The 14,907-nt window shown below is 40.8% G+C and overlaps 1 long non-coding RNA gene across 1 annotated transcript; it reads right to left on the bottom strand.

Annotated features, from left to right (window-relative positions):
- Window positions 1–481: 481 nt before the first annotated feature.
- LOC132379693 (uncharacterized) lies at window positions 482–14,085 on the bottom strand. The gene is made up of 4 exons (XR_009507513.1): window positions 13,952–14,085; window positions 13,545–13,658; window positions 2,522–2,594; window positions 482–920 (listed from the first exon to the last, which is right to left on the bottom strand). It is a non-coding gene; the product is annotated as an uncharacterized LOC132379693 (long non-coding RNA).
- Between the last annotated feature and the right edge of the window lie 822 nt (window positions 14,086–14,907).

Here is a 14,907-nt window from a genome sequence, read left to right as displayed (position 1 = left end):
GTAAATTGTATAGAAGCTTACTGGATAGGGATCAAAATCAGTGAACACCATGTCATAGATACTGCCAGTTCTCATTCCATCACTTTTATAGGAACCAAATTTATAGCTAAATATTTTAGAAATAGATAAACATATTTTAGTGTGTTATGTTATTATTTTCATTGATTTGTTTACAGTTATTAAAAATTAACCCACCTGAAAATTCACAACTATGTCTCACTGCAATATATTCAGTGAGATATTCTTTTTGTAAAAGTACCTTAAATTGACAAAAACACTTTTTGTACATCTGTAATGCAGGGGTTGCTAGGCAATTTCAGAGCACGGTTAAGTGTCAGCAAGACTAATAGCTCTGTAGTCGTACACAGACCAAGAAAGGACGTACGCTACATTTTCTCTTTAAAACGACATGCAAATCAGATGCACGCTTCTGACAATGAGACCATTTTTGATTGCCTTTACTAAGAAAATTTTTTTAGTTCAGATTTATTTAATTTCTTGAATTTAAATTCCAGTTGTCATTATAAAATTTTAAATCACTTCTCCAGTTCAGGTCAATAACTATTATGTTTCTTTTGTCTGCAAGTTACTTATGTGTCATCTACTGATGAAGCATAAAATCTGAAGGGTTACATGAATAGTTATTAATGTCCAAATTCTTTTTTACAACCTACCTACTGTCGGAACTTTTCTCAGGCTTTGATCACACCCACCAGTGCTAACAGATACACACTCCCTGACTACTTTATTAGATACACTTGCACATGAATGTAAATATCTAATCAGCCAATCATGTGGCAGCAATTCAATGTACTGTATAAAAAGCATGCAGACACCAGAATCAGAATCAGGTTTATTATCATCGGCACGTGACGTGAAATTTGTTAACCTCGTAGCAGCAGTTCAATGCAATACATAATCTGGCAGAGAGAGAGAAAAAAATAATAACTAATAAATAAAATAAAACATACTAATAAATAAACAAGTAAATCAATTACATATATTCAATAGATCATATAAAAATGTGCAAAAACAGAAATACTGTATGTTAAAAAAGTGAGTCAGTGTCCAAAGCTTCAAAGTCCATCCAGGAATCAGATGGCAGAAGGGAAGAAGCTGTTCCTGAATCGCTGTGCTGTCAGGCTTCTGTATCTCCTACCTGATGGTAACAGTGAGAAAAGTGCATGCCCTGGGTGCAGAATGTCTATTAATGGGTGCTGCCTTTCTAAGACACCGCTCTCTAAAGATGTCCTGGTTACTTTGTAGGTTAGTGCCCAAGATGGAGCTGACTAAATTTACAACCTCTGCAGCTTCTTTCAGTCCTGTGCAGTAGCCCCTCCATACCAGACAGTGATGTAGCCTGTCAGAATGCTCTCCATGGTACAACTATAGAAGTTTTTGAGAGTATTTGTTGACATGCCTAATTGCTTCAAACTCCTAATAAAGTATAGCCATTGTCATGCCTTCTTTATATCAATATGTTGGGACCAGGTTAGATCCTCAGTGATCTTGACACCCAGGAACTTGAAGCTGCTCACTCTTTCCACTAAGGATTGGTATGTGTTCCTTTGTCTTACCCTTCTTAAAGTCCACAATCAGCCCTTTCATCTTCCTGATGGGTTGTTGCTGCGGCACCACTCCACCAGTTGGCATATCTCACTCCTGTAGGCCCTCTTGTCACCACCTGAGATTCTTCCAACGTGGTCAAGAGATTCAGTTGGTGTTCAGACCAAATATCAGAATGGGAGAGGAAATGTGATCTAAGTGACTTTGACCATGGAATGACTGTTGGTGCCATACCGAATGGTTTGAGTATCTCAGAAATTGCTGATCTCCTGGGATTTTCACACACAACTGTATCTAGAATTTTTACAGAGAATGGTGCAAAAAAACTGGTTCAAGCTGACAGGAAGGTGACAGCAACTCAAACAACCAACAGTGGTGTCCAGAAGATCATTTCTATGAACAAAAAACATATTAAATCTTGAAGTGGATGGGCTTTAGTAGCAAAAGATCACACTCTGTTCCACTCCTGTGTATATTAATCAACAGCAGAATGTGTTAACAATTTACCCATTGCTTTGGTTTCAATCCAGGTTGCTTTCACTATGCCGCAGACTGAGCTGAAGCACTGTGACTAAGGCCATATTCTAAATGATTGGTTCTATTGATTCTAAAGCAGAGCTTTTCAAACATAATTCCTCAGATCAACTCCATCATTTACAATGTGGAAAAAGCAGGGCATGAGGATTGGTACAAATCACTGCAGAAGGAACAATACAGGCACAATGAGACACAGCAGTTTCCTTGCTGATTGGACTACATTGCCTCTGTTACAGCAATGTGTTGCACAATGTGCCAGTTCAGCTTTACTGATAACACCAACTTTTGAAGTTGGTGGTTTGTGCATTTAACACCACCATCCTACCACATCTTGTTTCCCCACCACACAACATGGGGAATCTTCATATAATGAGGCAGAGCTACAGTATTTCCAAGACAAATATCTACATTAAATCACCTGTTCTTGGCTGTTGGAACTCTGGGATGTTGAGAAGTCAGGAAGTACACTACAACTGGAATCAGAGGTCATCCTTAATGAATGAAAGCAGAACATGTTGAAATCACTCAGCAGATCTGGCAGCATTAGTTGAAGAAGAAAATAGTTAAATTCTTGTCAGTCCTGCAACATTAACCCTTTTTCTCTTTCCAATGATGTTGTCCAACCTGTGTGATCTTGGATTTTTTAAAATTTACTTCAGATATCCTGTGTCTGCATAGTGTTTATTTTATGTCCTAATGGAGGTAAAGTATTGCTTATTTTGTTGCTTCTGTGCAATCTTACAGACCCTGGCAGATTAATCAGCTTAGCATCACTCCTTGGTTCTAATATGGGAGTGATATTAATGTTAGAGTCATAGAACAGAAACATGTCCTTTGGCCCATCTAGTCCATACCATACTATTAATCTGCCTTAAAGTTAAAGAACCTTACAAAGGTAGCACACCTTGGAAATATATCAATGACACCATTGGAACTTATTGTAAGTGATGTGCGATTCTTTGATAGCAATGATCTCACACCACACTAGTTATGGCAATTTAACCAATTTTTTTTACAATGTTATTGTTATTTAGGAGCTACTTGTAAATTCAGATTGAATATATAACCTGAATTTGGCAATTCCCAGACAGATTACTGGACCTTAGAATTTATAATATAAGTGTTCGGATGGTGACAAGGAGGTATACAGGAGTGAGACAATGTGCTTGGTTGAGTGGTGTTCAAACAACCCTGCACTTAATGTCCACAAGGAATTCATTGTGGACTTCAGAAGAGTGAAATCATAACACACACCAGTCCTCATTAAGGGATCAGAGGTGGTAAGGGTGAGCAGCTTCAAGGTCTTGCATGTCAAAACCTGGACCCAATATATTGATGCAATCATAAAGAAGTCATATCAGTGGCTCTCCTTCATTAGGAGCTTGAAGAAATTTGATATGTCACCAAAGGTGTTTGCAAATTGCTATTGAAGTAGGTTATATTGCATTCTGTCCGGTTCTATCACCTCCTGGTATAGAGGCTCCAATGCCTAGGACTGCAAGAGGATGCAGAAGGTTGTACACTTAGCCAGCTCCATCAAGAGCACAGCTCTCCCCACCAACAAGGACATCTTCACAAAGGGATGCCTCAAGGTGGTGGCATCCAAAAATACAGACCCTTACCATGCCCTTTTGTCATAACTACCATTGACTCTGATTCTAATTAAGGGCTGAAGAACTCTTTCAGAGGCTGAAATAAGCTGTTGGCCATCTCCATCAATAGTTGTCTTCTGACCTCATTGCGATGGTATCCTCAGTTCAATCCCAACATTCATCGTCTCTAGCTTCAAGAAAATAAATTATGCTTCTAAATCTATTGGACATGGGCTAAGATCTCTGAATGTATTTTACTGGATCAGAAAGGCTGCCAATATTTTCCACTGCCATTTACACTATTTTCAGATCTCATCATTTCAGAATGATGTTTTCAGCACTCTGCAGAAGCTTAACATGTTTATTAACAAATATCATTAGTTTAACCCATTTATCAAGTTAACTTCTCCATTCAAATATTAAATTAAACTCAAACAATATTATGGTAATAAAATATGCAACACAAGACCTGTATTTATAAGGTCCCTCTAACACCCATTTCAGGACATCCCAGTGCACTTTACAGCTAAGGAAATATTTTTGAAACATAGTTATTGTTATGCCCAACTTAGCTAGCTAAATTTTCAACACGACAGCAATAGATGTGAAGAGTATTTAATTTGCTGTAAAAATGTGTCTTTTTTGTAAAACAACTAATCCTTTCTCCCCCATTATGGCAGATAGTATCTGGATGGAAATGCTTGAGACAATTTGAAAGCAGAAGAGCCTGACTATTGTCAGAATTCAGCTGCATTCCAAGCCAAGCTTTTTAAATATAAAACATATATTTTGTTATCATTTTCTTCATTGTCATAGAAATGATAAATAAGTCAGGTGAAAATATAATCCCTTGAAGACATTTTGGCTCCCCTATGACCCTGTTTACAGTGACACATGTTGATTGTTACTAGCTGTCCAAAAATGCCTCTAGAGGGAAACATTGCTCAATTCCAGCTAATATATGCACCAAACTGATAAATTAGAGCAGTGTTTTGTACATTTTGAGCTCCCATGTCACTGTAATATTGAAATCTCTGCTTCTTCAGGCAAGAAATTATATTAAAATGCACGCCTCTAATTTATGCATGAAGCCTCGGGTTTGATTTTATTGGTGACTGCTATTTCTGTTTGAGATGGAGAAGGATTTATAGAATAGTCTTTAACCATTGTGCAGGTTCATCGTTCAGTTTTGCTGAATTACATTGGAAAAACTGCAAAATGTCAAGAGAAATATATAAATGAATAAAGAGGCTGAAGTTGACAAAAATGTACAGATCATTTGGGAAATGAACAGAGGAAAACAGAATTTAAGTGCAACACAGCTAAACTGTTAATTTGTCATTTGAATCCAGATTATACCCAGGCTTCCATGCAGTTTTGGATTTTATTGTCCTTTATTTAATTTTAAACATTTTGTGGCCTTTCCATTTCATCAGGAAGATCTTTTATGTACAATTTCTGTCAACAATTCTGGAAGCCCATTCAGCAGGAGAATGACAGTCTCTTGCATTCTAACAATGAATTTATTAGATACAGTACGTAACAGGACATTGTGGACAAACAAGCCATACATCCCCCCGCTCATCGCTTCAACACTAGCCTAATCATGGGACAATTTACAATGACTAATCAACCAGTACATATTTAGAGGAAAGTGGAGTACCCAGAGGATATAGTAATGACTGAACACTGAGTTTGTGGCAGAAACTTAATATCTTAACATGTATGACGTATAACCTGAACATGTATATATACACACACATCACCCTTACATATAATACTGTAACTTAATGAATTCTGAGGACATTTAATTCTTCAATTAAAACTATTATACACACATGTACGTATATATGCAGATGATACTAAGGCAGGTGGTGTTGTGGATAATGAAGTAGGTTTGCAAAGCTTGCAGAGAGATTTAGGCCAGTTAGACGAGTGGGCTGAAAGATGGCAGATGGAGTTTAATGCTGATAAGTGTGAGGTGCTATATTTTGGTAGGAATGATCCAAATAGGACATACATGGTAAATGGTAGGGCATTGAAGAATGCACTAGAACAGAGTGATCTAGGAATAATGGTGCATAGTTCCCTGAAGGCGGAATCTCATGTGGATAGGGTAATGAAGAAAGCTTTTGGTATGCTGGCCTTTATAAATCAGAGCATTGAGTATAGGAGTTGGGATGTAATGTTAAAATTGTACAAGGTATTGGTGAGGCCAAATTTGGAGTATTGTGTACAGTTCTGGTCACCGAATTATAGGAAAGATGTCAACAAAATAGAGAGAGTACAGAGGAGATTTACTAGAATGTTACCTGGGTTTCAGCACCTAAGTTACAGAGAAAGGTTGAACAAGTTAGGTCTTTATTCTTTGGAGCATAGAAAGTTGAGGGGGGACTTGATAGAGATATTTAAAATTATGAGGCGGATAGATCGAGTTGACATGGATAGGCTTTTCCCATTGAGAGTAGGGGAGATTCAAACAAGAGGACATGAGTTGAGAGTTAAGGGGCGAAAGTTTAGGGGTAACACGAGGGGGAACTTCTTTACTCAGAAAATGATAGCTGTGTGGAACGAGCTTCCAGTAGAAGTGGTAGAGGCAGGTTCAAATGTTTCATTTAAAGTAAAATTGGATAGGTATATGGACAGGAAAGGAATGGAGGGTTATGGACTGAGTGCAGGTCAGTGGGACTAGGTGAGAGTAAGCATTCGGCAAGGACTAGAAGAGCCAAGATGGCCTGTTTCCATGCTTGTAATTGTTTTATGGTTATATATGGTTATATAACTTAAGAAATGGGTAGAATTAGGGCTTTCGGCTCTGAGTCTGCTCAGCCAGTCCATCATTGCCGATTTATTATTTATCTCAACCCCATCCTCCAGTCTTCTCCTTGCAATTTTTGACTCTCTGATTAATCAAGAACATATCATCCTATTGACTTAGCCGGCAGAGCCATCTGTGGCAATGAATTCCACAGGTTCACCTCCTTCTGGCTAAACAAATTCCTCCTCACCTCTGTTCTAAATAAATATCCCTCAATTCTGAAGCTGTGCCCTTTAGTCCTAGAGCCCCCAACCCCCATGATAGGAAATATCCTCTGCACATCCACCTTATCCAGACCTGATAAAATTTGATAGGTTGCGATGAGATATCATAAGATGTAGGAGCAGAATTAGGGCATCTGGCCCATCGAGTCTGCTCCACCATTCAATCATGGCTGATCCTTTCTATTTTATCTCCTCAACCCCAGTTCCCACCTGACCCCACAATTGAATGTGGCAATAACTTCCACAAATTCACCACGCTTTGGGAGCAATGGACGCAGTATATCAGACCAGCAGACTCACAGGTGAAGTGTCGCCTCACCTGGAAGGACTGTCTGCAGCCCTGAATGGTGGTGAGTGAGGAAGAGTAAGGGCAGGTGTAGCACTTGTTCCGTTTACAAGGGTAAGTGCCAGGAGGGAGGTTGGTGGGAAGGGATGGGGGGTGGGGAACGAATGGACAAGGGAGTCGCATAGGAAGCGATCCCTGTGGAAAGCAGAAAGTGGGGGAGGGAAAGATGTGCTTAGTGGTGGGATCCCATTGGAGGTGGTGGAAGTTACAGAGAATTACATGTTGGACCCAGAGGCTGGTGAGGTGGTAGGTGAGGACAAGGGGAACACTATCCTGAGTGGGGTAGCGGGAGGTTGGGCTGAGGGCAGATGAGAGTGAAATACGAGAGATGCATTTGAGAGCAGAGTTGATGGTGGAGGAAGGGAAGCCCCTTTCTTTAAAAAAGGAAGACATCTCCTTCGTCCTGGAATGAAAAACCATCCTGAGAGAAGATGCGGCGGAGGCAGAGGAATTGCGAGAAGGGGATGGCATTTTTGCAAGAGACAGGTAGGAAGAGGAATAGTCCAGGCAGCTGTGAGAGTCCATAGGTTTATAGTAGATATCAGTAGAGAAGCCATCTCCAGAGATAGAGACTAAAAGATCAAGAAAAGGGAGGGAGATGTCGGAAATGGACCAGGTAAATTTGAGGGCAGGCTGAAAGTTGGAGGCAAAGTTAATGAAGTCAATGAGCTCAGCATGCGTGGAGGAGGCAGCACCAATGCAGTCATTGATGTAGCAAAGAAAAAGTGGGGGACGGATACCAGTATAGACTTGGAATATGGACTATTCCACAAAGCCAAAAAAAAGGCAGGCATAGCTGAGACCCATCCCTTATTTATTTAATTTCCCCCCCTTTTTTCCTTTTTTCTCTCACACTTTTTTCTCTCTCTGTCCCTCTCACAATCACTCCTTGCCTGCTCTCCATCTCCCTCTGGTGCTCCTCTCCCCCTTTCTTTCTCCCTAGGCCTCCAGTCCCATGATCCTTTCCCTTCTCCAGCTGTGTATCCCTTTTGGCAAATCAACTTTCGAGCTCTTGGCTTCATCCTTCCCCCTCCTGTCTTTTTCTATCAATTCAGATCTCCCCCTCTCCCTTCCACTTTCAAATGTCTTACTATGTCTTCTTTCAGTTAGTCCTGATGAAAGGTCTCGGCCCGAAACGTCGACAGCGCTTCTCCCTGTAGATGCTGCCTGGTCTGCTGCGTTCCACCAGCATTTTGTGTGTTGCTCAGCATGACATCCTTGCTTTTGTATTCCAGTCCTCCTAAAACTAATATTAATAATGCATATCCTTTCCTTACCAATGACTCAACCTGCAAGTTAATCTTGCATGAGGACTCCCAAGTCCCTCTGCACCTCTGACTTCTGAATTTTCTTCACATTTATAGAAACACAGAAAACCTACAGTACAATACAGGCTCTTCGGCCCACAAAGTTGTGCCAAGCATGTCCCTACCTTAGAAATTACTAGGCTTACCTATAGCCCTCTATTCTTCTAACCTCCATGTACCTATCTTAAAAGACCCTATCATACCTGCCTCCACCACCATTGCCGGCAGCCCATTCCACGTACTCACCACTCTCTGAGTAAAAAACGTACCCACGACACCTCCTCTGTACCTATTCCCCAGCACCTTAAACCTTTGTCCTCATGTGGAAACCATTTCAGCCCTGGGAAAAAGCCTCTGACTATCCACAATATCAATGCCTCTCATCATCTTGTATACCTTTATCAGGTCACCTCTCATCCTCCATCGTGTCAAGGAGAAAAGGCCAAGTTCACTCAACCTATTCTCATAAGGCCTGCTCCTCAATGCAAGCAACATCCTTGTAAATCTCCTCTGCATCCTTTCTATGGCTTCCACGTCCTTCCTGTAGTGAGATAACCAGAACTGAGCACAGTACTCCAAGTGGGGTCTGACCAGGGTCCTATATAGCTGCAACATTACCTCTTGGCTCCTAAATTCAATTCCATGATTGATGAAGGCCAATACACCATACGCCTTCTTAACCACAGAGTCAACCTGCGCAGCTGCTTTGAGTGTCCTATGGACTTGGACCCCAAGATTCCTCTGATGCTCCACACTGCCAAGAGTCTTACCATTAATACTATATTCTACTGTTGTATTTGACCTACCAAAATGAACCACTTCACACTTAACCGGGTTGAACTCCATCTACCACTTCTCAGCCCAGGTTTGCATCCTATCAATGTCCCGCTGTAATCTCTGAAAGCCCTCCACACTGTCCACAACACCTCCAACCTTTGTGTCATCAGCAAACTTACTAACCCATCCCTCCACTTCCTCATCCAGGTCATTTATAAAAATCATGAAGAGTAAGAGTCCCAGAACAGATCTCTGAGGCACACCACTGGTGACTGACCTCCATGCAGAATATGACCTGTCTACAACAACTCTTTGCCTTCTGTGGGCAAGCCAGTTCTGGATCCACAAAGCAAAGTCCCCTTGGCTTCCATGCCTCCTTACTTTCTCAATAAGCCTTGCATGGGGTACCTTATCAAATGCCTTGCTGAAATCCATATACACTACATCTACTGCTCTTCTTTTCATCAATGTGTTTAGTTACATCCTCAAAAAAATTCAATCAGGCTCGTAAGGCACGACCTGCCCTTGATAAAGCCAAGCTGACTATTCCTAGTCAATTATGCCTCTCCAAATGTTCATAAATCCTGCCTCACAGGATCTTCTCCATCAACTTACCAACCACTGAGTTAAGACTCACTGGTCTTTAGTTTCCTGGGCTATCTTTACCCCCTTTCTTGAATAAAGGAACAACATCCGCAACCCTCCAATCCTCCTGGTAGGCTAGAAAACAGCTTACTCTTTTATTCCTCCTGCCAAAATGCACAACCATCTGCCACTTCTTTGCCCATTCCTCCAATCTGTCCTTCTAACATACCCTGCTTCCTCAACATTACCTGCCCCTCCACCCATCTTTGTATCATCTACAAACTTGGCCACTGAGCCATCAATTTCTTCATCCAATTCATTGAGATACAACATGAAAAGAAGCTGCCTCAACGTTGACCCCTGTGGAACCCCAGTAGTTACCGGCAGTCAAATAGGAAGTTCCCCTATATTCCCACTCTTTGCCTCCTACCAATCTTTTCCCCTTGCAAGTATCTTTCCTATAATACCCATATCTTGTTCAGCAGCCTCATGTGGGGCATCTTGTCAAAGGCCTTCTGAAAAATCAAATAAACAACATCCACTGACTCTCCTTTGTTTATCCTGCCTATTATTTCCTTAAAGATTTCCAACAGATTTGTCAGGCAAGATTTCCCCTTAGAAAACCATGTTGACTTTGGCCTATTTTATCACATTCCTTCAAATACCCCAAAATCTCATCCTTAGTAATGGACTCCAACATCTTTACAACCACCGAAGTCAGACTAACTGGCCTATAATTTCCTTTCTTCTACCTCCCTCCTTTCTTAAAGAGTGGTGTGACATTTTCCATTTACTAGTCCTCAGGAACCATTCCAGAATCTAGTGTTCCATGAAAGATCATTACGAATGCATCCACAATCTCTTCACTTACCTCTTTCAGAACCCTTGGGTGTAGTCCATCTGGTCCAGGTGACTTAACTATCTTCAGACTTTTCAACTTGCCAAGCACCTTCTCCTTAGCTACAGCAACAACATTCACTTCTGCCCCTAACAATCTCGCTTTTCTGGCATTTTGCTAGTGTGTTCCACAGGGAAGACTGACACAAAATACTTATCAGGTTCCTCCATCATTTCTTTGTCCCCTATTACTAACTTACTAGTGTTATTTTCCAGCAGTCCAATATCCACTCTCATCTCTCTTATTCTTTATATATCTGAAAAAAATTGTATCCTCTTTTATGTTATTGGCTAGCTTATCTTTGTATTCCACCTTTTCTCTCTTTTTTTAAAATGTCTTTTCTGTTGACTTTTAAAAGCTTACCTATCTTTTAACTTCCCACTAGATTTTGCTACACTTTATGTCCTCTCTTTTGCTTTTATGTTGACTTTGGCTTCCCTTTTCAGCTTTGGTTGCCTCATCCTCCCTTTAGAATACATCTTCACCATAGGAATGCATCTCTCCTGTGATTTCTGAATTGCCCCCCAGAATCTCCAGGCATTGCCATTTCCACCGTCATCCTTGCTAATGTCCCCTTCCAATCAACTTTGGTTAGCTCCTCTATCATAGTTCCATAATTCTCTTTACTCCACTGTAATACCTATACAGTATATCTGACTTTAGCTTCTTCTCAAACTGCAGGGTGAATTATATCACATTATGTTCACTGGCCCTTAAGGATTCGTTTAGATTAAACTCCCTAATCAAATCTGTGTCATTACACAACACCTAGTCTAGAATTAACCATGAGTTTCATGAGTGGAGGGCTTTATTTTATTTTTTTAATATTTCTTCCTTTGTAGCTGCCTGTAAGCACACAAATCTCAAGGTTGTATAATTCATACATTTTTTGATAATAAATTTGCTTTGACTTTGAAAACAAAAAGCTATTTCATAGGCATTCGATAAATTCACACTTGGGATCCAGTACCAATGGAATTTTCCCAATCTACTTGCGTATTGAAATCCCCCATGATTATTGTAACATTACCCTTTTGATGACACAAAGATGGGAGGGAGTGTAATGAGTGCGGAGGACATTGAAACCCTGCAGGGGGACATAGATAGGCTGAGTGATTGGGCAGACATTTGGCAGATGAAATATAATACTGACAAGTGTGAGGTCTTGCACTTTGGCAGGAAAAATAATAGAGCAAGTTATTATCTAAATGGAGAGAAACTGCTTCTGTGCAAAGGGATCTGGGGGTCCTGGTGCAGGAAACACAAAAAGTTAGTAAGCAAGTGCAGCAGAAGGCCAATGGAATGCTGGCTTTTATTGCTAGGGGGATGGAGTATAAGAACAGGGAGGTCTTACTGCAGTTGTACTGGGTATTGGTGAGACCACACCTGGAGTACTGCATGCAGTTCTGGTGTCCATATTTAAGAAAGGACATACTGGCTCTCGCGGCAGTGCAGAGAAGGTTCACTAGGTTAATTCCAGGGATGGGTGGGTTGATGTATGATGAGAGGTTGAGTAGATTGGGACTCTACTCATTGGAGTTCCGAAGAATGAGAGGCGATCTTATTGAAACATATAAGATTGTGAAGGGGCTTGATTGGGTGGATGCGGGGAGAATGTTCCCAATGATGGGTGGAACTAGGACTAGGGGGCATAATCTTAAAATAAGGGGATGCCGTTCCAGGACTGAGATGAGGAGAAATTTCTTCACTCAGAGGGTAGTGGGGCTGTGGAATTTACTGCCCCAGAGAGCTGTGGAAGCTACTACACTCAATAAATTCAAAATGGAGATAGACATTTTCCTGGATAAAAATGGCATTAGGGGATACGGTGAGCGAGCAGGTAAGTGGACATGAGGCTAGGTTTAGATCAGCCATATGATCTCCTGGACCAGTTTTCGATAGCCTGGATGGGTCGGAGAGGAATTTTCCAGATTTTTTCTCCTCAATTGGCAAATTGTTTTTTTTTCCCCGGGTGATCACATGGGTTTGGGCGGGATGAATAATAAAATAAAATGGGCAGCATAGTGCCCTGTTGGTTGGCACTGTTGCCTTGTGGGATTCGGTGAAAACTAGAGTTAAGATTGGATCAGCCATGATCTTGTTGAATGGCGGAGCAGGCTTGAGGGGCCGATTGGCCTACTCCTGCTCCTATCTCTTATGTTCTTATGTTTCTGGTGAAGTTATGTTAAGGGACCCGGAGAGCTTCTTGGCGATGTTCATCCACTATTTTACCACTTATGAAAAGTTCAGGACCTCTTGCCTTCCTGAAATCAATTATCATTTCTCTTGTCTTCTTGATGTTGAGTAATAGGTTGCGGTTCCTGCACCAATCGGACAGTTTCAGCAACTCCTCTCTATATGGAATCCCCTATCACTACTGCCCTCTTCTCCACCAACACCCCCCACCTTTCCCTTCTGAGCCACAGTGCCAGACTCAGTGCTAGAGACTTGAGCACTGTGGATTCCCCTCTCGGTCACCCATCCCTCCCAACAGTATCCAAAGTGACGTTCTTATTATTGAGAGAAACAGCTACAGAATAGGCACTAGCTGTCTATTCCCTTTCCCTCTTCTGACAGTCCCCCAGCAACCTGCCTCCTGCAACTTAGGGGTACCTCCCTGTAACTCCTAACACCTCCTCCTTCTCTTGTATGGGCCAAAGGTCATCGAGCTACAGCTCCATTTCCTTAACATGGTCTTTGAGGAGCTGCAGCAAGGAGCACTTCATGCAAACATAGTTATCAGGGAGATTGGAAGTCTCCTAAATTTCATATCTCACCCAAGGAACATACTACTACCTCCAGACCCAATCTCAGCAAACTAACTATGTACTAATAGACTTCAGATATCAGTGTGGCAGTATACAACTCCATAATGATATTTTAATGTGACATACCATTACTGTAGATCACATCCAGCTCAGCTTGAAAGGAAAGTGTTCAGATGCAGAATTGGGGATAAATACCCATGCTATTTCAGCACAGTGACATCTGCAAATCCTTTTGTGAGGCTACAAAATGCAAAACAATTGAAAATTGTAAATGAAAATAAATATGTAGCATTCTGGGCAACATTTGTGCAAAATATCGCTTGGGTACTTAACAAGCGTGAACTGTGGAAGTTTTACTTTAAAGAAGTGAGGGGTGGGGCAAGGGAGAGAGTTTCTCTTTCCAGTCTCCCACAGGTGGAGAGGGAAATAGCTGTTTTTATTGAAAGATGCTTTAGTTTGCATGTTCTGGGAAGAAGCTGGACAGCATTTTTGGTGTGGTTCAACAGACATCAGATGAAATAATTGCCACTCACTGTCAGTGTCATCTCTCTCCAATTGTGCGGGGTGGTAACTCTTGTTGATTTGATGGCATCCTGCCTTTAGGAAGACTTGGAGATCTGAATGAATAAAGCTGTGCATGAATCTTCTCTGCCTCAGGGTGATGTCCTGCTAATGCTAAAATAATTAAAATTCCACTCATTTAATAATAAAAAGATTATCAGTATATGCAGTAGGCATAATGGCAACTGTTCTTTATCTATTTGTCTCCAATTGTGCTCGTGAAGTGGAACTGTGTTATAAAGGATGCATGGATATTTTCCAATTTAAAAATGTCCTTCCCATTTTTCCTATTCTCCCTTGTAACTTTGTTGGCATTGTGGCAAGATCATTCCAGTGGTACCAGAACGTGTCCAAGGAAAATCCCAATCCACACATTACCCAGATCTGCACCACATGGAATCACCATCAGCACCTACTAAGGCAACCTGTCAGTATGCATTTCCTGTTGTGAAGATGCCAACTCATTCTGGGAAGTTCTAGGTTATAACAAGTTCCACATCTGTCAATTGAATTCTGTATTTGTATTCGCATCAGTGCATTTCAGAAAAATTAATTGGTATCGATGTTTGCAGCTTGAGAACACAACCTTATGATAAATGTGTTTCAACCACGAGAAAATATTTCATTATTTTCCGTCTCCAAGGAATGGTAACAATAACACATTCTTTGAAGAGTAACTAAATATAGTTTTCTAAAAGATGGACAAATTAAGTCCAACACAACAATTTCATTTTAATCATTAAAGAAAGTATTATTGTATAAAATATGATACTATAAGAAAATAGAATAATTATACAAACTCAGTTCTAGTTTACATTTTAGGAATTGTCAAGGATTATTGCAAATCAAAGACATTATTAAATGTTTGTTTTTAGATCTTATAACCTCCAAGAGATGTCAAGAGCACAGGAAATCTAGCACAAGAAGT

The sequence above is a fragment of the Hypanus sabinus genome, chromosome 22 (genome assembly GCF_030144855.1).
Source record: "Hypanus sabinus isolate sHypSab1 chromosome 22, sHypSab1.hap1, whole genome shotgun sequence".
NCBI classification, from domain to species: domain Eukaryota; kingdom Metazoa; phylum Chordata; class Chondrichthyes; order Myliobatiformes; family Dasyatidae; genus Hypanus; species Hypanus sabinus.
This window is presented reverse-complemented; position numbering and strand designations above follow the sequence as displayed.